The 21959-nt window shown below is 45.4% G+C and overlaps 1 protein-coding gene across 3 annotated transcripts in view; it reads right to left on the reverse strand.

Annotated features, from left to right (window-relative positions):
• The window catches only part of GALNT1 (polypeptide N-acetylgalactosaminyltransferase 1), a 1063390-nt gene that overhangs the window by 921524 nt on the left and 119907 nt on the right, over positions 1–21959 (reverse strand). The gene's annotated exons all lie outside the window — the stretch shown is intronic.

The raw sequence follows: 21959 nt of genomic DNA on the forward strand, positions 1-21959 counted from the left end.
CTATGGGATTTATCTTGAGTAGCTTTGATGGTTGTGGACCGATCAGCAGACCTGGGCTTGTCTGTCTGTTTAAGGGGGGTGGAGTGTTTCACAGGTGTGGAAGAATGTACAGGTAGTTTCTTCTGCTGTTTTTCCCCCTCCCCGTGCGTATAAAAATGTTTTCCCTGTCCCTTAGTGGCTCCGGAGTTTTTCGACGCCTGGCGTCGAGGATCGGGAGAGGTGTCCCTGTCCTTAGAGCGTGGGGCCTCGCTGGCTTTAATTGCGGGCTCTGCCTCCTGGAGCGCAGCCTGGGGGTGGAAGTCGTCTTCCGACGATCGAACTTCTGTTAGCCTAGGGAGCGAGACACTCTTGGCAAGAGTGGATGATTGCCTGGAGTCATGCGGCGATCTTGATCGAGAGCGCCCAGAGGACACCGAATCGGACCGTTCTGTCTGTGCCTCTTTCCGAGAACTCGACGTCGTCGAGTCTCGGTTGGACTTAGTGTGTTTAGTGTGTGTAGTATGTGAAGCGCTTGCATCGCCGGGGGTCTTCCCCATAGCCGCCCTGCCCGACGACCTTCCGAGGTCGGGGACCTGCGCTCGGCTGTCTTTCGACGCCGTAATGCCCTCGCCGTCCGAAAGTACGGCGTCGCTGCCATCGCTGAAGGCGCCCTCCACTGCCATGGCCGCCTGCCTGGCGTGGTGGGCCCAACGCTTCGTCGAACGGTCCTTAAGTGTCTTAGGTTTAAACCTACTACACGCTCTGCAGTTCGCTTCGGGGTGGTCCCTCGGCAAGCAGAGATTGCACGTGGCGTGCCCGTCGACCCTAGGGTATTTGCGGTTGCACTTGGGGCAGAATTGAAAAGGGGTACCCTCCATACGCACCTTGAGGCAGCGGGCTGTTAAGTGTAGGAAATGTATAAGGTGTACCTATATACCAAGAGTGTAGAGTATGTACCACACCCCACTCTCCCTACTTGCAGGGCCGAGGCCGGCAGCCGACCAGGCCCAGGCCGAGGCCAAGGCCCGCGGCCTTCCGAGGCCCAAATCCGTCGTGCAGCAGCCGACGGTCGATTTCTTCTCCAGCCGGCGTCGAGTGTCGAAGTTAGACGTTGGGGTGGGGAAGGATGTCAATAGATTAATAATTTTAAATTTTAGCAAAAGTATGGCTAAGGCCAGGGGACTCCGCAAGATGCTTCCGACCAGTATGGCGGAAAAAAACAATCTGAGGATCGTAGACACGTGAGGGATCTTGGGTACAGTGGACGTCACACTAGTGACAGTATTACTGGCACGCCCTGTGTCGACGCCCATTTTCGAGTTTCGAAAAACAAACTAATACTCCGCAGCTTCCACTAGATGTCGGCCTATGCACAGCACAGCATGTGATCTAAGCAGATTCCACAAGCCTCAGAAATATATATATCTGTGTGGTACACATTGGACATTCTGTCAAGCAATATTCCTTTATACTGTTCATATTCTTTCCTCCTCTAAACCCCTTGTTAGTCGTATATTAAGGAACTAATAATACAGTATCCTGAATCTTTATCCACTTGAAACTCACCACTGTGGTTAGATATTCATAATTTGTTGTAGCTTCAAAAAATGTATCAAACGTTTGAATATATCTACATTCCTTTTCAGTGCTACTACATTCCCACCCCCTTTATATGGCATACCCATATATCGACACCAAATATATAAACAGCACAAAGATAAACCCACACAAGCAGATAGAACACAGTACCATAAAAACAATATAACATGGCACCACAAAAACAATCAAAATGCACAGTTGTAATCATGTGTCACACTCGTAATAGCTGACCAATCATAGTACAAAAAGAACACTCCAAAATACTAACATAACCAATCAAAAAAAGAGGAAAAAAAAAACATCTTCCCGTCACGATATCAATAGGGGAGAGGTGATGATCCTGACAGGGCTTGGTCCTTAAACTGAACAAGGCAAATGAGAAACGATGCACCCAATTCCTTTTCAGTGTCGAACACAGCTTGGACAATTTTGTTTTGAGTGTACGGCTCATCCTCTCCACAATTCCGTTAGCATGAGGGTGATAAACCTATGCCGCTTGTGTGGGCGGCGCACTTTACGAATCCAGCAAGTGTAGGGTGTCTGAGCTGAGCATTCAGTCTGTCCAATAAATCTGCATGCTGTACTGGAGACATCTGCTCTACAAAACCCTCTCTCATCCATCTCGACAATCCTGAGTGGATAGTGGTTGGAACAGACTCAGTATATCGTCCCTCAGACTCCCAGTGCTGCCTCAAGTGGCTCGATAAGAGCAATCAGTTCTACTGCTTGTGCCGAGTAATGACCTGGCAGCCTCTGCTGCAAGACCACCTCAAATTCTCCCTCAACCAGACGCACCACTGCTACTCCAATACATGTCTGACCAGTCTCTTGGTAGATAGTGGAGGACCCGTCAACAAAATACACTTCTCATTTGGCAATAGCGTAGTCACAGGCTTTAGGAACACCATCCTCTGGACCTTCAAAGGTGACACAATTGGGCACCTCGTCATCGTCAGTAATGGGTTCAATCAAAAAGTAGCTGGTTTTACTGTCTTGCAACGAACAATGTGAATAGATGGGCTTGACAATATTACTGCATATGCAGAAGCCCTTTGTGTTGTCAAAATGGATTTGGATCACTCTAATATCGCAAAAACTACATGTTCCACATACAATTTTAGGGAACAAACCATGACAATAGTCACAGAAGTCTTAATAGCGAAAGCTGCAGCAGCCAACACTTCTTCGCATGGCAACTGACCTTGCATGACGGAATCTAACATGCCACTGTAATAGGCCAAAGGTTTATGTCCCATTGTGCTGTGTTGTGTCAGTACAGCACATTTGGCCATCAGAATGTGAAAAGAGAAAACTCTTGCGTGTAATCAGGGGTAGCCAATACTGGGGCGGTAGAAACAACATCTTTAAACTCTTGAAATGTAGTAATCATCTCATCAGACCACAATTTTATTTTTTGTACACTGTGCTTCCTTGAGGGCCTGAAGCAGTGCTATGGTGTAGGACGTATTATCAAAATTCCATGCTCTGAAATAATTACAAAGGCACAAGAATTTCAGCATATCCTTCACAGTCACTGGCTGGGGCATGGCACGCACTGCTGCTGCCCGCTTGGGGGTTACTGTTTCACCATTTACAGAATTCAAATGTTCCAAGTACAACACCTTCTGCTGGCAATATTACAATTTTGCTTGGTCCACCTTGTACCCTTTGTCAGCTAACAATTCTAACACTATAGAATATTCCCTGCATTCATACTCCATATTACTACACACCAACATGTCATCCACGTTAAATGTTAGTACTAGGGACAGAAATGTTGCCTAGATCTTCATGTAGTACCCTTTTAAAGATACATGGGGAGTCACAGTCTGCAACTAAACCTCTTTCTATATCCAGTTCAATGATGGTGCCTGCAACTACCTCTTGAGGCAGGGCGGACCTGAACAAAAACTCAGACGGTACTCACCAATACTTGTTTGCCACTTGTGGTAAGGGACCCCGTAATATAGTGATACTATACAGAAATAAATCTGGGCCACTGGTACTGCTCTTGCCACAGACTCAACACGTAATGCATGCGAGGCTAACAGCCTCACATCATACATACCGGGTGTGGAACACACCACCCCTCGTTAGTTGAATGAGATGGTCATGTTTGCTATCTCCAAGACTACCAAGTGTTGTTCTTCTAGGTTGGCAGTGACTGATGGAACTGGACAAGCGAAGGCTCTCGGTGGGCTGTCCTAATCTGGAGGATATGTATTTGTTCCCGCAAAGACGAAAGGGTTTCCTCCAACCATAGTGGCTCCCTGATAGTGAGTCACCATAGCATTTGAAACAATGTTACTCTGGATAGGGGGCCCCGTTTCTGTCCCTGATGCACAGCATATGATGGCACATTACTAGCTCATGCGACAGTTAACTACAGACAAGTTGGCGGGGGAACTGGCGGGCCATGGACATCGGTACACCATAAGGGGCCGCCGGAGGAGTCTGTCCATATGACTGGGAATATGGACCTGAATCTCCCTGCGAATAGGGATACATCTGTTGCTGAGGATATGCATACACCAGTCTACTTCTGCATTCTCTAGGAAAATGACCCATGGATCTGCATGCTATTGCTCCTACTCCTGCCATTCCCCTGAAATGCCCTTTCCCTTCCCCAGGCACCCGACAATACCCTCTTCCCCATTGAAACCCCCCCTTGGAACCACTCTTGGTACTGAGGTCGGTACCCACCTGTCCACCCGTTCTCTACTCCACACCTGGGTACTGCGTGTACATCTGCCTGAATCGCCCTAAAGTCTGCCAAGCCTTAACGTCTGCACTGCTGCCACAGCCTCTGCACTGCTGCCACAGCCCCTCCAATGCAACCTTTGCTAACTTCTTTTGGACCATTTTTTCTTCCTCTGCTTGCGCAAGCTGCGCAGTTTCCTTCTACTTTTCTTTCAACCGTTTACAATGGTGGATAATAGGCTGAATTTCTGCTAAACCCTTTTCCTCAATCCCCACTATTGAACAATAAGCAGACTGAATTTCTGCCCAACCATTTGCCTGAATCCCCACCATCTTGTCAAGTGCCTTCTGTACTTCTTTCGGGAGCCCTCTCAACCACAAAATAGAGAAGAAAAAAAAAATAATCGCTCGAACCCATGATTTCCTAGTCTCTGCCTGCCACATTTCTTGTATATGTAGTATGTATTGAGCCAGATCCTAGTCATCACGCATTGTTCATTGCATAATCGACTGAAGATAGGGTGTGTCTGAATATGCACACTGCAACGCCGACCATACCTGGGGCCGGACGTTGTTTAAATGTGCTCCATCGTGGTTATGTCGCCCAATTTTACACCTGACTACCCTGCTTTAAACGATAGGTCAGCCTGGTCTCAGAGTATAGACACAAATACACTTTAAGTCACCTAGTCAGGGTATTCACAGCAGTGTGCTTTTCAAATATGTATATCAATTTCTGCCGTGAGGAACAGAAGTGTCTTTATGAGATTGTTTTTATCCATGTGTGCCCAAGGGATATACTGTGCTCTCCCTGGGCCCTTAAACAGAGGAAACTGTGCCCGTACTGTCTTCCCAACTTTTTTTCCCCAAAACCGATCTCGTAGCTACTGCCATTCGCCCAAACCCGTTACATAACCTGGGTCCCCACAAACTTTCTACTGGTGGGGATATTGCATGTGGCTGCTCTGTTTCTTGCAGTTCATCTACTGTATCTCACCTTTTGCCCCTTCGCATGTATAATTGTTTTCCTCCAACAACCTTGCCATCACACAATCCATTTCGATAGCTGTACTAGCTATGCAGAACAAAATGTCCCCTGCTCTCCATTCATCCACCCATACCGGCGTCAGTTGTCCCTCTCGTTCTAATTTCAATCGCGGCAATTCACCTTCTTTAATGCATCTACCAGCTCTTTTTGTGGTTTAGCATCATCTCCCTCCGGCCCTCTACCAATCCCAACAGCTGACGCTGTGGGGTTAGGAATATTCTGATAGTGTTGACGTAGATGGCAGGGGCGTTGTGGTGGGCAATGGGGCATAAATAGGATGTGTATAGCCTGGTGCAGCACGTGTAGAATAGCAGTCTAATGGTGGACACCTATCTGTTCCCATGGGGGCCCACAGGTGTGCTGAGGACAGTAACTGTAGCACTGTTAATACTACCAGTGGTAGTCGCCTCAACTACTGCCTTAGAATAATCAGTGGGGCAATCTTCTAAATCTTCCATTTCCCACAGTTCTGATACCTCCTTTCTGTTTTTTTTATTTCCGTCCCTTTTATTTAGCTGTTATAAACATATACATGTGACTTAGAATCTCTTCATTTGTACCCTGGCCCGGCCATGGCTTAAACATTCCTTACTTTCTTTCCAGACCATTCCAGATAATATTTAAGAATCTTGTCCCGATACAACGGAAGGGCTTTACACATAATCCAACAGAGTTTTCGGATACATGATAATTACTCTCAAATATTTTTACAATGTTACTGATATCCTTGTCCCACTGTAAAAATGTCCCTTTGCCGTACCCCCCTTCTCACACCCTACACTCAACCTCCCTGCACACACAAACAAATATGCATATGTCCTTCACCCTTCCCACGTCACTCAATTCTACCTGAACCAATACTATCCATGTCACAGAAACAAAGTTCACCAAAAATAAAATCACAACAAACTACTTTTTCGTTTCAGCCTCACTATATCGAGTGAGGAGATCTCAGGACAGTAGGTCATCTACCCACAACTACTTGTTCATTCCCACCGCTCCCTATATACCGGACAGAGATGCCAGGCTCACCAACTATACAGAACCTCTAAACATATCCTCTTTTCTTCCATTATACAGCGCTGCTTTCTCCCCTATTTCCTAAGGAAAGGATCCCGTTACTCCACAAATCATAATATAAATGTCTCAATAAATATATAACACCAGGTGGTTCTCTATCTAGTCAATCCGCACTCTCCTGTCCACACATATATATCCGCTCTCCAACACTCACACACTACCCTCCTATCCCACTTAATAGTTCTCCAAAAGGGGGCGTACTTAAGTCTGCGTGCTCACCCGAAGTCCTCCGTCATGGGGTCCCGTCAACAGCCTGCACAATCCAGGGACAGCGCCCCGCTCCAAACGGACAGGAATTCTGATAACATGGCTCCTGTAAACCTCTCAAAGGTTGTGCACAATGGGAACTGGTCACTGCAGCTAGGCGCAACCCCTCCAGATGTCTGGACAAGAATCCTCCATCTTCGTGGGGGTCAATGGGATCACGTCAGGGGTCATTAAAAATGTTGGAACCAAAGTTATTTTAACCTCTGACAATTTACAAAACCCTAAGCACAAAATGGCCTGTGTGAATTAAATGGTTATCTACAACTACCATTCCAACACACACACTCATGGCGGTTCCCTTAATCCACTGCAATCCCAATCATGGTGACTGTGCATAGCTTGTTGGTTCACTCACAACCCAGTGAGCAGAAGGAATCTGATTACACGCCTCACTGACTGAACTAGATTTCACCTCAGACATTAACTTCTTGTCCTTTGAACTGCTAAAACAGCTACAATTTTGAATAGGTAATTTCTGGTCCCCTCCCCCAAGCACTTCATACATCTGGATAGTACAGGCTACTTCCGCAAATATAGCAACTAAAAAATTAAGCGATTAAGAGTTTGAACTTTCGGTAAACCACAGCTGCCCTGCCTGTGGTTAAATGTGCCTTATTAGGCTTCGTTCACAGTACCAACGTTTAATTGGTGGAGGCTTAACCTAGTGACAATACATATGCCACTGCATTGTAGATAGTCGGCACAACATTTCTCCTTTTGTTCTCAGGCAACATAATCAACTGCAAAACAGAGGATTCATGATTGATAAACACTGGGCGCTACGAAAGCGGACATTAAAGAAATGTACATACAATCAGTTTGATTTAGAACATTACTGAGCTGTAGGCTTAATTTTAGAACTCCAGGCAAACTGCATATATCCAGGGAAGGTAAAAAAAAAATTCTGGAATGTTCTGTCTAAATTACGCTACTGATTGCGTTCGAAATTTGCAGATAGCCTAAAAACGTATCATCATTGCAGTTGTGCTTTTCTCTTCGGATTACCTTTAAATGACCACTAATGTGTGTACTACGGGCTGTTTATCTTCATTTGTTATCGATGAGAACAATATCCATTAAAAAAAAAAAAGCACAAAATCAAGATTTCAATAACCTGTGTCCCCACCTGCCCCTGCATCCGCTCTCCTACCCGACAACTCCTCACTAAAATTCTGTTTGTCCAGTTGGTTGAGAGATTCAAGCAGGAAGAAATACCATAAGAAGAAACAACTCAGAGGACCACTAATCACCAAGACCACCCAACCCCTTAGATCCCAGCAACAAAAGAACACACACACCAAATCAAACCCACAGAACCTGACCCTCACATTCAGCACGAAAAGGCAACAAAGCCCTATCTGACCAGCATCCCCACAATCAACAGAGCGATTTACCTTCCTCCTCCTGACTTTAAATCTCCTTGCATCACAGCATTAATCTGTAAACAATACCCCCATATCACATGCAAGCTATGAAGAATCACAACGCCCAAGAGAATGATCAGCCTCTTTGAGAACTAGTCCAACAAACAAGAGACATGCATCAGCATCCACCAGTACAAAACCTCTGGGAGCAACACCACCCACATTGAGTGAAGAGAGAGTGCAATGACAGAATGAACAGCATCCACAATGGCAGTTGCATATCCAAACAGGACAAACTTAATCACTGAAGCATGACTAACAATCTTGCTGCAGAATTTCGCATGGCTATGACGATGGACTAGACCATCTAATAAGTGAAACATACAGGCAAGAGTGGAGGAATCCCACTAAAGCACACAGACTTTATTGCCTCAAATGTAACCCTATGCAGAATGGAATTCTTCGAACATTGCAATCGGTTTTACAAGTCCACACTTCTCTTTAAAAATCTACAGAACTGATTGTTACTTCTTCATTCGCAGACATTTTCACAGAAGGGATACAGTCAACCTCAACAATCTCAAACAGAAAATAAAGAAGGAGCAAATCTGGTAATAAAATTATTACAAGACTGACCATCTCTTACGATGGACAACGTCTGATCAGAAGGCAGACAGGAAAGTCCAAGGAAGTAAACCATTCATATTGCCAAGAATAAGTACCCTCAGCAGGACATGTCCAGAATCATCAAACCAATCAAGAATGCATTAGTTTGCAACACCACACTGAGCCACACCACAATTGTGACACCATCTCTGCTCACTTCAACAACATTCTGAAGACTGAAGACTAGATGGACAAAATTAACAACCCATAATTATGAAACCAAAATAGCATGCTCTTAAGCACCCCGGGAAACAGGAGCCACCTTCTCCCCCCACCCCGCATGCACTTATTGGCATAGATAACTAAGCAACTAGCAGGATCACACATAGGTCTACTGTCTGCCAAACGGCTACAAAGCCATAACTAAACGACCTGGGTTCACCCATCAATTAATAATAGTTGAGTTAATGGGGGACTGTACCATTCCACAAACCTTCAAATATGCATACACCAAGCTTCTACTAAAAAAAATAAGGAATTGAAAACAAAAGACCAAGTGGGCTACCTCACTAGAAAGGTTCAGCAGCATCTGCAGGATGTGGACGCAAACAAGACCATGCATGAGTCACAGCATAGATTCAGAGCAATAAGGTTAAAAGAATCCATTGTCATTTGTCTGGGATGCACTAAACACTGGCACTGCAATCAAACATACATCTGGATATATCTTAGTCAGCTTTCAATATCAACAAAATCCTCCTAAAAGACACATGAAGATGCAACCATAGTAAATTGTTCTATGCTGGGTGCCTAAATTCCCTTAAAACCGGATGGAAGCCATTTGTCCCACCTTCAAAACACTACCTCACAACATTACCTGTGGGACACAACAGGGGTCCAAGCCATGACCACTACTCTTCAACATCTATAACCCTCCTCCAACTTGGAACTTATCTGAAATGCTAAGCTCATCTGCTATGAATTACAAACAATAGTAAAAAAAAAAAAGTCTACAAACCTACACAAGTTGCAACTAAAAAATCAACCACGCCATTGCATCTCAACATAACCCATCTAAAAGTGAACTTCTGGTATGCAGCTCAGAAACAATCAATCCAGAAACATTCCTTTGTCAGAAGAAATGGGAACCTGCCACTAGCAGACCGACAGTCAAAACCTCAGATTTCTTTACAAACAGCAGCACTCTCACACTTAAACCCCAATTTAAAACTATATTGAAAAGCTGCTTCTTCCAGTTAAAATCCCTTTGTCACATCACACTATGCTGAGTGTTCCCACATAGTACTAAACAGCCACCGGCCTAGTACTCAAGACTGGATCGTGCCAACGCCCTTCATCAATGCCTTCTGGAATACCTGTTAACAGCATCTGCAAAGAGTGCAAAATTCCTCCCAACACGGGAAAGATGTTCACACGTCCCAGCTTTGCAACATGTACTGGCTCCCGTTCAAATGCATCAATACCGTATCTCCCACAGTGCCTTCCACTGCAGGGATCTAGAATCCATTATGAATACATTCATTCAATGAACGCATGTCAGAATGCTTCGATTAAACGACAGGGCTCTGGAAACAGTCTCAAGCTTAAAGTGTAAATGCCAACGAGGATCCTACTAATTCCTGCCAACCTATGAACCATCACACAACACTGCAACTTGAAAGTCCACATTACCTGTAACAAGTCAACTAAAACCTGGCTGTTCAAATACCAAACCAAAATGATAAGACATGCGTATGGCTAACTCAGACGTTTTGGCGAGGGCCAACTATTTCCATCAGTGCACCTTCATAGGTGCCAGCCTATCAGCTTACTTAGATCATCGCCAGACAATTTATTTTTTCTTCCTTGGATTTACAAGTCCTGTTTTGGCCGACACACTTTTAGCTGCAGCTTTGTGTAATAACGTTCCTGTCCATGTAAAAAAACTCACATTTCAGAAGGCTACTGCAGAGTTGGCTCTTTTGCTACAGTACAATACAAAAATGTGCAATCCCACAAAGTGCCAGAGGCCATACAGGCAAATGTTATGCCATACAAGCATGCCCACCATAAGTCAGGGTTCGAAATTGAGGGGGAGCTGGGAGCTATTCAACTCCTGCTTCGAGCCCTGGAGAGCCTGGCTAAAATCAACAGCTACCAGGAGCTACTTTTGGCTCCCCAGGCCAGTTGATGCCTTACAAACCTGCACATGTTACATTGGAGCATTTGAGAATGCTTATAAAGAAGAATTAGGGCACATCTAGTACAAATTTGAACATAATGAATCATACAAAATGGACGAAAAGTGCATATCTCATGTGGAAGTGAGATTTGCTAGCTCCTGCCTACTGGGTGATGCCTGAAACCCAGGAGCTGGTTTTAGCTCTTAATTCAGAACCATGGTAACGTGCGCCTTCCAAAGACCACACCAAATAAGGTCAGTATAACACAAAATTCTCTCTACAGACTCAGAACTTAAAGACTTTTCTTTGAACACAAGGATGCAACCAAAGACAAGAAGCATAGACAGGCTTGAAGACCCATCAATAAGTAGTCAGCAAGTGGATAGATCGAAGTAAACAAACACCCATGCACTACTGCCACCCAATAAGAACAAAACCAAGGACAGTCTGAATCCCCCTTTCCAAGAACCCTGTTCCACACTAACCTATGAAATGAAATATTTTATTTATATCGCGCTCGTACACAAGTGTTTCAGAGCTCGACCAGTAAAAAAGGGAGGGGAACAAGGGAGCGAAAAAACTGAAAAAACAGCGATCTTACTAGGCCCAGTGACATTTAAGAAAGCGCAAGTGCATGGGAAAGGAAAATGGGGGGAAAAGTGCGAAGCAGAGGAGAGAAAAACAAATAAATATTAAATAGAATAAATAATACATAAGGGCTTTAAACCATTGTAGTGCAGCCAGCAATTGGCAGGTGAAAGTCAGAAAGGTATATCTGATAAGTGCAGATGAAACATGGGAGGGGGACTGTATGGGTACAGATACAGAACCATAGTGCAGATGGTGGCCTGGAGGCAGTGCAGGAGGGTGGCAGGGTGAGCAGATACCTGGGCCAGAAAGAACAGAGTGTGGCCAGGTGCACAATGCCATGAGAAGAAACAGAACAGGGGACAAGGGGGGCATAAGCCGAGTCAAAGAGGAAGGTCTTGAGAAGTTTCTGGAACTTAAAGATGTTTTTCCTCAAGTTTCAAGGTGGCCGGGAGGCTGTTCCAAAGGGAGGCACCAGCCGAAGACAGGGATCTACCCCCAGCTCGTTTTTTTGCAAAACGACTAATCCTGAGGGAGTTCGAAGTAGAGGAGCAAAGGGCTCGAGAGGGGAGGTATTTACAGAGGGATAGTTGAAGGTATATTGGACGCAGGCCCCAGAAAGCCTTGTGGACAATGCAGAGGGTTTCAAATTTAATCCTGGCATCCACTGGGAGCCAATGAAGGGATTTCAAGGCTGGAGAGATACGATCCCAGGGCTTGAGGCCAAGGACAAGTCTTGCAGTCCTGTTCTGGATTAGCTGTAGAGGGCAGAGAGTGGAGGCAGGTAGATTTAGGAAGAGGCTGTTACAGTAATCCAGTTTGGAAAGAACCAGAGCTTGGGAGACCGTGAGCTTTTGGGGGAAGGAGAGGAAAGTTAGAGTACTTCTAAGGAGGTGAAGTAAAAAGTTTGATTTTTTTGGAGACATCGGAGATGTGTGCGGAGAAGGAAAGTGTAGAGTCAAAGATAACCCCAAGGTTCTTAGCCGCGCAAGTGGGGGTGGGAGGAGGGCCAAGGGAGGCCGGCCAGAGAGTGAGAGGAAAGGATGGAGATGGTGTACCAATAAGGAGGATCTCAGTCTTGTTGGCATTTAGACATGATCATTGGCGGCACACCAATTTTGAATGGCGATTAGACAATCGGAGATGAGGGAAGGAGAGGAGGAGGCTGAGGGAAGCCTGAAAATGAGTTTGGTGTCGTCAGCATAGCCTGGAAAGTTGAGCAGAACATTGAGATGCAGTAAGCGGGAGTTGCCAGGTATTGGTTGAAAAGCCAAGGCGAGAGGATAGACCCCTGGGGGACACCACATGTGGATAGGGAGATAGAAGATGGGAAGGACCCAAGTTGTACCTTGGAGGGTCTATCAGAGAGAAAAGAGGTCAGCCAGGCCAGAGCCTGATCAGTGATACCGAGGTTTTCACGAAGACGATTGAGCAGGGTGGTATGGTTTACCGTGAGAAAAGAGGAAAGGAGGAGAAAGGGGGATGAGGGGCAGCTGAACGAGGGTAAGCAGGCTGACAAGGAGAGGGAGGAGGGGGAGCGGAGGAGAGGGTGGACAGGATGTCCTGGGTTTTAGAGATAAAGTGAGAGGCAAGGGTATTGCAAAGATCCAGGGAGGAGAGAGGAGGGGTGGAGACTGCAGCAGGGTTGGCCAGCTCCTTGCAGATTTTGAAAAGTTCAGCCAAGTTGTTAGATGCTGCAGAGACGCAGGCTTGTATGTGGACTCTCTTCTTAGTGTGGCCAGCAAGTCAGTATTGCCTTTGGAGCATGCGGCAGGCCAGTTTGGCAGAGGATGAGCAAGAAGCCCTCCATTTCCTCTCAGCCACCCTATACTTCCGTTTAAGTGTAGCAAGGTCAGAGTCATACCAAGAATTGCACTTGGCTTTGGACTTCAAACGGATCCTCATGACGGGGGCAAGAGTATCAGGAGTAGCAGAAATAGAGGAGTAGAGAAGAGAGAAGGCTGTGTTAGGGTGTGAGTCAGCCTGGGGTGGAGGAGGGGGAGAAGGTTACAGCAAAGGCCTCGACTGACACACGCTTCATGGGCCGGATATCTGAGAAGGTGGGCAGCAATCTAGGAGTGGGCTTGACCTGGGGGGAAGAGATGGAGAGATGAGAGGAGGCAGTGATCACTCCAGGAGAGAGGAGTGGCAAGGGGAGGTAGAGAGGGGGAGGCCAGATGAGATCAAGACATCAAGTGTGTGGCCAGCCAAGTGAGTCGGGCCGGAGGGAAGGAGGGAGAGTATCGCAGAGGTCGCGAAAGTGTGAAGATGAGGGACAGGTAGAATCAAGATGAATGTTGAGGTCACCAAGGAGGAGAAGTTGAGTGGTGGAGGCCAAGAGGGAAGAGGAGAGGTCAGCCCACTCAGAGAGAAAAGAGGTGCAGACTAGGCATTCAAACGAGGAGTAAGCTTGAGTGGGAATGAGAGAGGCAGGGATCCACTCAGGGAAGATAAGGGCTACACCCCCTCCAGGCAAATTGGATCTGGGAGCTGAGAGGATCTTGTAGCCATCGGGGAGGAGAGTGTCAAAACTCGTGATAGAGCTGCCTGTGAACCATGTCTCGGTGAGACCGAGGACATCAAGGTTGAGTTCTTCTAGGAGGTGACAGATGTTAGACGAGTGTTTAACGGCCGAGCAAGAATTTAGTGTGGCGAGATGGAGAAGGTTGCCAGACTTCAAGACCTTCCGGGGAGGGATAGCGATCGTAGGTACGCCCTGCTGAGGTGTGGAAGGAGTTTGAGATGGAGCAAAGGAGGAGGGCAAGGTAGCCAGAGGAAGAGAGTAGGGGACAGCTGGAGATGAGAGGAAGTTGATGAGGCGAGGGAACTGCCTATCAAAGAGGAGGAGGTTAGCCTGAGGGCCTTGCACCATGACAGTACCATTTAGATAGATGTTAATAAAGAGTCTAGAGGAGTCAAAGAGATCCATACGTACTTCCCAGCGGGTGCCACCATTAATGGGAGAGGAGAAAGGACAGAGCACAGAGATCATATGAAGGGTCCAGAGATCTTGTGAAGGAACGAAAAAGAGGATTGTCAGTGATGGTTTGTCTGGCAGAGGCGCTGGAATAGGTATCAGCGATGGGGATACCAGGGTTAGAAACCAAGATATCCTTTTTGAATTTCTTCTTACCAGACTTAGTGAGAAGGGGAGGAAAGTTGATAGAGAAACAGTTGGAATAGATGGGAGAAACAGATAATGCCATGTGCAGGTAGAGAGAGGAGGCAGTAGGAGAAATATACAAGATCAGAGGTATGGAGCGGTCACTGGGCTAGCAGGTAGCAGTGTAGGTGAACAAAAACACACCCAAGTTTGACTTTCCCCAAAAACACACCCGAGTTTGACTTTCCCCAAACACACCCGAGTTTGACTTTCCCCAAACACACCAGAGTTTGACTTTCCCCAAACACACCAGAGTTTGACTTTCCCCAAACACACACGAGTTTGACTTTCCCCAAACACACACGAGTTTGACTTTCCCCAAACACACACGAGTTTGACTTTCCTCAAACACACACGAGTTTGACTTTCCTCAAACACACACGAGTTTGACTTTCCCCAAACACACCCGAGTTTGACTTTCCCCAAACACACCCGAGTTTGACTTTCCCCAAACACACCCGAGTTTGACTTTCCCAAACACACCCAAAATTGACTTTCCCACAACATACCCAAAATTGACTTTCCCACAACATACCCAGATATTGAAATTCAAGGCAATAGCTAAGGCACCAATTGGTAAAAGAAATGAGATGGGATCATAGGTGAGTGCTCAGATGAGAGCATGAAGGGAAGACCAGTTAAAAAACACAGGAAGAAGGTAGAGTGAAGTGAAATTAGAGAGGGTAGGCAGAAAGAGGGAGACTAACCAATAGATGGGGAAACGGGACAGTCGTGGAAGTCCAGGTTGATAGTAGAAAAGAGATGGCAACCCCAGGGAGGGTCAGGCTGTTGTATTAGCATCCCGGAAAGCAGACGGGGAAGCTGACAGGAGCCTTTTGAAGCAGGCATTGGGTAGGGGCCGGCTAAAGCCTGTCGGTCCCTCGTTGGTCAGGAAGAGAGTCCCCAGCCAATGGCAGAGCACCATAGAGGCAGCCAGGAAGGCGCACACAGCCTCAGATGGAGATGAGGCCAGGGCGGCCATGTTGAAAGCACAGCATGGTGCACACAGTTTGCAGGCAGAAAGTCCCAAAAGATCCCAAATTCGTGGTGCAGCAGGCAGCAGGATGTTATAAACACTGCCAAATGGTGCTATGTGGAAGCGCTTCAATTCATTGCTATTTAAAAGCGATTTTCTTCGTTTTTTAAAATGTTCACTTTTTTCCAAAAAATGCACCCACAATTCTCACGAGGTACAGAGGGCAAGGGACAATTGCACCTACCTCTACCAAGTGGCTGCAACAGCCCTGTGCAGACAAGGAGACCAGGAAAAAGAAAATGTCGATGTTGAGAGGCTGCAGGACCTTGCACTACGGAGCAAGGAGGAGAAATGAAAACAAGAGTCAATGGGCCTTCGTGAGGGGCTGGCCAAAGCCTGCCAGTCCCTCGTTGGTCAGGAAGAGAGACCCAGCCAATGGGAGAGCACCATAGAGGAAGGCCCACACAGCCTCAGATGGAGATGAGGCCAGGGCGGCCATGTTGAAAGCACCGCATGGTGCGCACAGTTTGCAGGCAGAAAGTCCCAAAAGATCCCAAATTCGTGGTGCAGCAGGATGTTATTAACACTGCACAAGTACACACCTTTTCCACCACACACCTCAATACATACACATATCCCCATACACACTGCACCGTAATGCTGCTAGTACCTTCACTAAACGGTGTAAGGTATTTATGCTATTTGTCAGGTCGTGGTGGCATATGCCCTGGCACCCTCACAAAAGGCTTGGAATAGCGATTTACCTTGGTCATCATATATGACCGACAACACTGCCACCATTTGCAAGATCAGCACATATATACTTGGAATGTATCTCCATATGCTAGGTACTTCCGTCATTGCCAGGCAAATCATTTGGGAGTCAGGAGGGGCAGTTATTACCAACAAATGCTTGGATACCCCCAACCTTTTTACTGGAGCAGGAACTGCATGGTGGGAGAGCAGAGGCACAATGTTCCTTTCCTCCTCGGTTACTGCAAGCAAAAAGCATGGTGGCTTTGCAGCCTCCCCCGCCCCCCCAACATCCCCGACTATCTCCCCTACAAATGTAGCAGAGCCAGGGTGCCAGACATGGCAGGGGAGAGCAGGAACACCACACTGCATCTCTCACCTTTTTACAGCAGTGTGTCAAGGGATTGATCTGCCCCAACCCAGGTCTACTGGCCTTTTAGAGGTAAAGAAAGTTACTAATTTCATTGATTACTGAATTCCCAGTCCCACAGTCCCCTTTCTGATATACTTCTGGTACATTCTGTCCAACGAAAACGGCACTGAAGCATTTTTCTCTGCACGAAATTCTTCCCTTTATATTTTTTACACAGGGTATTGCACATGCAGTCGGCCCTTTCCAGCATACCCAGTCCTTAGCCTCACCCTTCTGCCTATTCCAAGCACGGAGGTCTGTCCCCAACTGATGGCTAAGCTGATTTTAGAGGGGAAGGTTGGCCGGTAAAAGGGCACTCTGGACTTCTAGGACAGTTATTTTTTTCTCATGCGTTTGCCCATTCCTTGTTCTCCATACATCTTGCGAGATTCCCAGGCACAGACTTAAATGGCGGAGAAAGGTCTTGTTAACAGATTAATTGAAGAGATTGAGGATGTGTTAAGATCGTTTGCCCTAAAGGTTGTATCCAGACAATTGTGTCTGCAAAAGGGTTAGTCCAAGTGGCTGCACTCGCAATAGAGTCCCAGGGGATATGCCTTGGGAAAGCAGCGGACACAGCTTTGGCCTCTTAGGTTAGAGATGGCCTTGAATTAGTAGCTTTCCAGTATGCAGGAGACTACTCATCTAGACATTTATCTAGAAAGCCCGGGAGCCACTATTGCAATTTCCAAAGGTTACAGAGAGTCTCCTTTGTCCATTCCTGAAACAAGTCTAAACAGTAAAGGGCTCTTTTCACCTGCACCAGGGAACATAACTGGTAAAGTTCTTTCATGATGAATATGAAAATCTAGTATGTCTTTAGGTAAAAAGCAGAGAGCAAAATGGCATGGTGCAAGATACTAGCCAGGCATTAAATAAAAAAAAAAAAGAAAATCACTTGCTCCCTCAATTGTTCACATGCACACAGCACACCATTCCTTACTCACCAACAGTCAAGTATTATTCGCCATTGGCTAGTACACATTTTTAGCCCTGTAAAAAGGAACGAGTGCGGAGGGTGAAGTACCACTTTGCCTTGGTGGAACGCTGAAAATGGTTCTTCCGCCAAAAGGGCCTAGATTCCACTTAAGCACGTAGCTCAAATACTCGCAATCAGAAAGGGTTCTTTGCACGACGATAAACCGATAGTAATTATTCGCTCAAATGGTTTGTGAACTATAGCTTTAAGAACTACATTCAATTCCCACTTGGTAGAAGAGCGTTCATTGGCAGATAGTTCATGGAAGCGGTGCTTCAACAAAGGATTGCAGCGTTCCTTTATGGGCTGAACACTGCGAACTAGGACCTTCAGGGTTCAATCTAATGCCAGACGCATGTAAGTTTGGTACAAAGGAAAGACGGCCATCTAAGGAGGCAGACAAGAGTGTTATTCCGTTTTTCCAAGCTCCAGTGGCAGAACCTCAGCCCCTTGCTTTCATATTGACCCCAGGTTGAGGTCTTCCTTGCTGCCTGTGTGAACCGCAGAGAATCTGACTTCATCTCCCAACGATCAATGAGGGGTGCACACAGAAGCTTGACTAGAACAGGAAAAAAATAAAAAATAAAATGGGTAAAAGACCAACTGGTACCCAAACGCCAAATACTGACCATGTTGAGAAAAGGACTGAAGAGCAGAGCATAGGGAAGTGGGGCAGTGGCAGCGCATGCACCTCGTCCTCAAAAAATAAAGTACAAGAATGTATTGGTGCTGCAAAAAAAACTCCAGTCTACCTCTGTTGGGCGGAATGTGCCAGAGGTATGCAAAAAAAGAGGACAGGGTGTTGCACAACATGGTATAACATGGTTTGCTTACATATTGGCCTGCAATACACTGCTTTTGAGACGGTTTAGCCTTATTGGAATACTAGGTGACCGAGACTGCCCCAACCTTTATCTCTCCACATGGGCAGTTTGTGACTCTGCGCTGATCTCATTAGCTCCCTGGAAACAAGTCACCTAATGAGACAAAATAGATTAGTTACAAAAGGCTACAAGAGTATATATTTAAAAATAATAGCCAATTAACAGAACCAGCACTTCATCAGTTAAGAACAAGGGTTTTCATTGTTTGAAAATATATATATGGCCATTAGGTGTGCCACCTAGTATTCAAAACGATTGCATTCGAGTACAGATGGGGAGAAATAGCATATGAATGAGGGGGCAAAGGTATGTATTGTTTGGTTATTTGCCCACCCACTGATTGGCCCATGGCCATGCTGAACCGTATAGTCGTTCCACTCAGTCCCAGCCACATAACCACCCAAAACCCTGCCTCATGGGATAACTAAGCTTGCCTTAGTCAAGCCTTACCATCAAACTTTGCACTCCAAGTACCTGTCTGTTTTTTCAAAACCGTCTTCTAAGAGTTAATTACTAAATTGGAGCTGTAAACACACGTCTGGTGTTATACAAGTGTCTAACAAGGTCTGCCTTCATCCACTCAATTTATAAGCACTAGGCGGGTCCTTCACTGAAGACTTGGTAAAAAAAAACCACTAGCAAAGCCAACAGTTTGGGCTTGTGTAGAATTAGACAAGTGCCAGCCACTGCAATTAGATTCCCAAGTACTGGCACCATTTTGTACCTGCCACCATCAATGGCCAGTTAATACCACTACAGCAGTGTCTGGCAAGTGCCTTTCCTTATAGAATTATGTATTTAGAGGCTACGAGGGTTAAAATCAAGTCATGAAATAAAATGGGTCTTTGAGACAATCTCCCTTGACAAAACTCAGTGTGAAAACCTAGTGAGCCCCACGTCCAGAAGATAATTGGCAGGAGCTAGATCATAGCCCAAGAGTTGACTTCAGGCACTTCCGATTTTGTATGCTCTGTTCAATTATTGGGTTAGCTCTCCTTCCACCTGAAAAGCGTTTAGGGCTAAATTGATTATAGACTAATACTTTGTTGAGCCCCAGGTTGTAACCCATGCCTCAACCTTAACTTCGCTGTTAGGGACTTGCCTTCACACTCTTGACATTTAGAACACAATGGGAGCCATGTTCTGTTACCTTAACAGATTCCACTGGCTGCAGATTAAACAGTGCATAAGGTTATCACTGCCTTACTAGCTATGCACCATTTTGTCTCAAAGAGAATGCCTTACTTTCCAACTAGAAATCTTTGCTCCTCCAATCTCAGACTGATTTTAAAGTGTCCACTTTCCCCAGAAGGGTGGTTGCGCCGTCAGTCTTGCCCCCACCCTTCCCTTTGGTACTCTGTACTACTTGATCGACATGCCTTCTTTCCTCTACCCTGCTCTTCAAAGGCGTTTAGCTGATAGTACTCTCTTTCTGGAGTTCAGCATGAGCAAGTGGGATTTTCACGCTACATCGTCCAGTTGTTAAACCAAGATACGACTTTCACTCTACTCAGATGCAGACATTTCCTCTCTCTGGGCTCGGCACCAGGAAGACACTTAGGAGAAATCAATAAATGGCAATAACATGTTTTTAAATAAAAACTACAAAATGTGTGAAAATCATATAGCACCTTAAGAAATGTGAAAGATAAAAAGCAGTGGGCTCTTTGAAATGTGACGATATTAGCCATAACTTTACAAGAAGCAGAAGAACAATGCATGCTATACCTCATCAGTAGGAAAAATTGCACACAGCTCAGCCTTGACATTGCTTACTCTGCTCCATCTTTTTTCATTTCAAAACAATTCCTTTTTACCCTACTGGGATATTTGGTTGCAGCAGAGAGCATATAATTGGTTTATGAAGGCTGGCAGTATTTAGTTACACGTGAATGGCTTTTTCAAAATTGCATTTTCCGATTATTTAGAACCACTATCACCTGCAATCACATTACGTTTAACAGCAGAATATCATAAGGAAGGCGCCATTTTAAATGCTTTTCTTTCCTCGATTCCCACCATCGAGCTTTAGCCATTCAAAAGATACAAATGAGCATCTACAACGGGCATTTGCATTTATATCATCATATGTTTATTTTGGAAAAATAACATAAAACAGTTAAAAAAAAAAAACTTTAAGGACAATACCAAGGCAATCATAAAAAGCCCAGTAATGCAGAGTTAGAGCAACATTATTAATGCGCACAAATGTAATGGTTCAGAAAAAGGTTTGAAAGCGAAAACATCCTACGTCTATTCCATGCACTAACAAGATAGCTGATGACGCTAAAACCCAGGGCACTATTGGCATCTTTGCACAAATCCATTGCCTCAATTAAGTTCGAACATTAAATAGGGATTAATCAGGAGCGACGAATAGCCTGAAAATAAGGGCACAAGAATAAAAGATGAAACCTCTTCAGGTGAAGATTTTCACATTGGGCAAAGATTGGTTGTGGATAAATTCCATTTGCACAAAACACTCCTAGTGGGTAGTATACCCAAACAGAACTTTAAATAGCAGATCCTCTTAGTAGGCGCAACAATCCAGGTAAGACGTTTTTCAAAACGCCAAAATAACTTAAATCTCATATTGGCTAGGTAAAGTTCTCTGGTATGCTCGCTCAAGTAAGTCTACTAATGCCCAATCCCAGTATGCTTTCTTCACAGTCTTAATGCTTATGGCATTAGTAGACTCCGGTCTGTCCCATAAATGGCATCCCTAGCCGTTTTAGGGTGATTTTTATATGAATCAACAAGGGCCATGTTTTACCATGATTGCCCCCAAGAATATCATTCATGCCCTGTAGACAGATAATTTGTCCTTAGTTCAAAATCTGAGCCACAGGAGTACGGGTTTGATCCCAATAATATAGTCAATGCCCAATGAGACTATCTCAAGTTTTAGGGCTATGTTTGGGGTTCCCTGGGGCAATGACAAAAGCTTCTTGGTACATTTATTTTTGCTTCTGACCAAGCTAACAGAGCTCGAATGTCCCCAGAGTTCAGCCCCGTAAAGGGTGCTAATATAGCCCTAGCTCGATATACTTCAAAAGCAGGTACGATGGCTCTGCCCCCAAATTGTGTGGCGAAGTTTAGTGTGACTCCTGAGCTTCAGTTCAAGGTTCGGTCAGATTTAACTAGATTTTTACTCCAGCATCCTTTACAGTTAAAGCAAACACTGAGGTAGTCAAAATGTGGCACCTGCTTTATTTGAACACAGTTTAATATTAACGCCTGAATATCGTCCATCTCACCAGTCAGCTCTATGGCAAAGGGACACTGGAAAGTGCAGCTCATATCACTTGTCTGAACATAAACTGAGACATGCGGGTAGCATACAGGGTCGAACACAAACGTAACTTACTCCTGACCTTT

The sequence above is a fragment of the Ambystoma mexicanum genome, chromosome 5q (assembly GCF_040938575.1).
Source record: "Ambystoma mexicanum isolate Mex_15411 chromosome 5q, UKY_AmexF1_1, whole genome shotgun sequence".
NCBI classification, from domain to species: Eukaryota; Metazoa; Chordata; class Amphibia; order Caudata; family Ambystomatidae; genus Ambystoma; species Ambystoma mexicanum.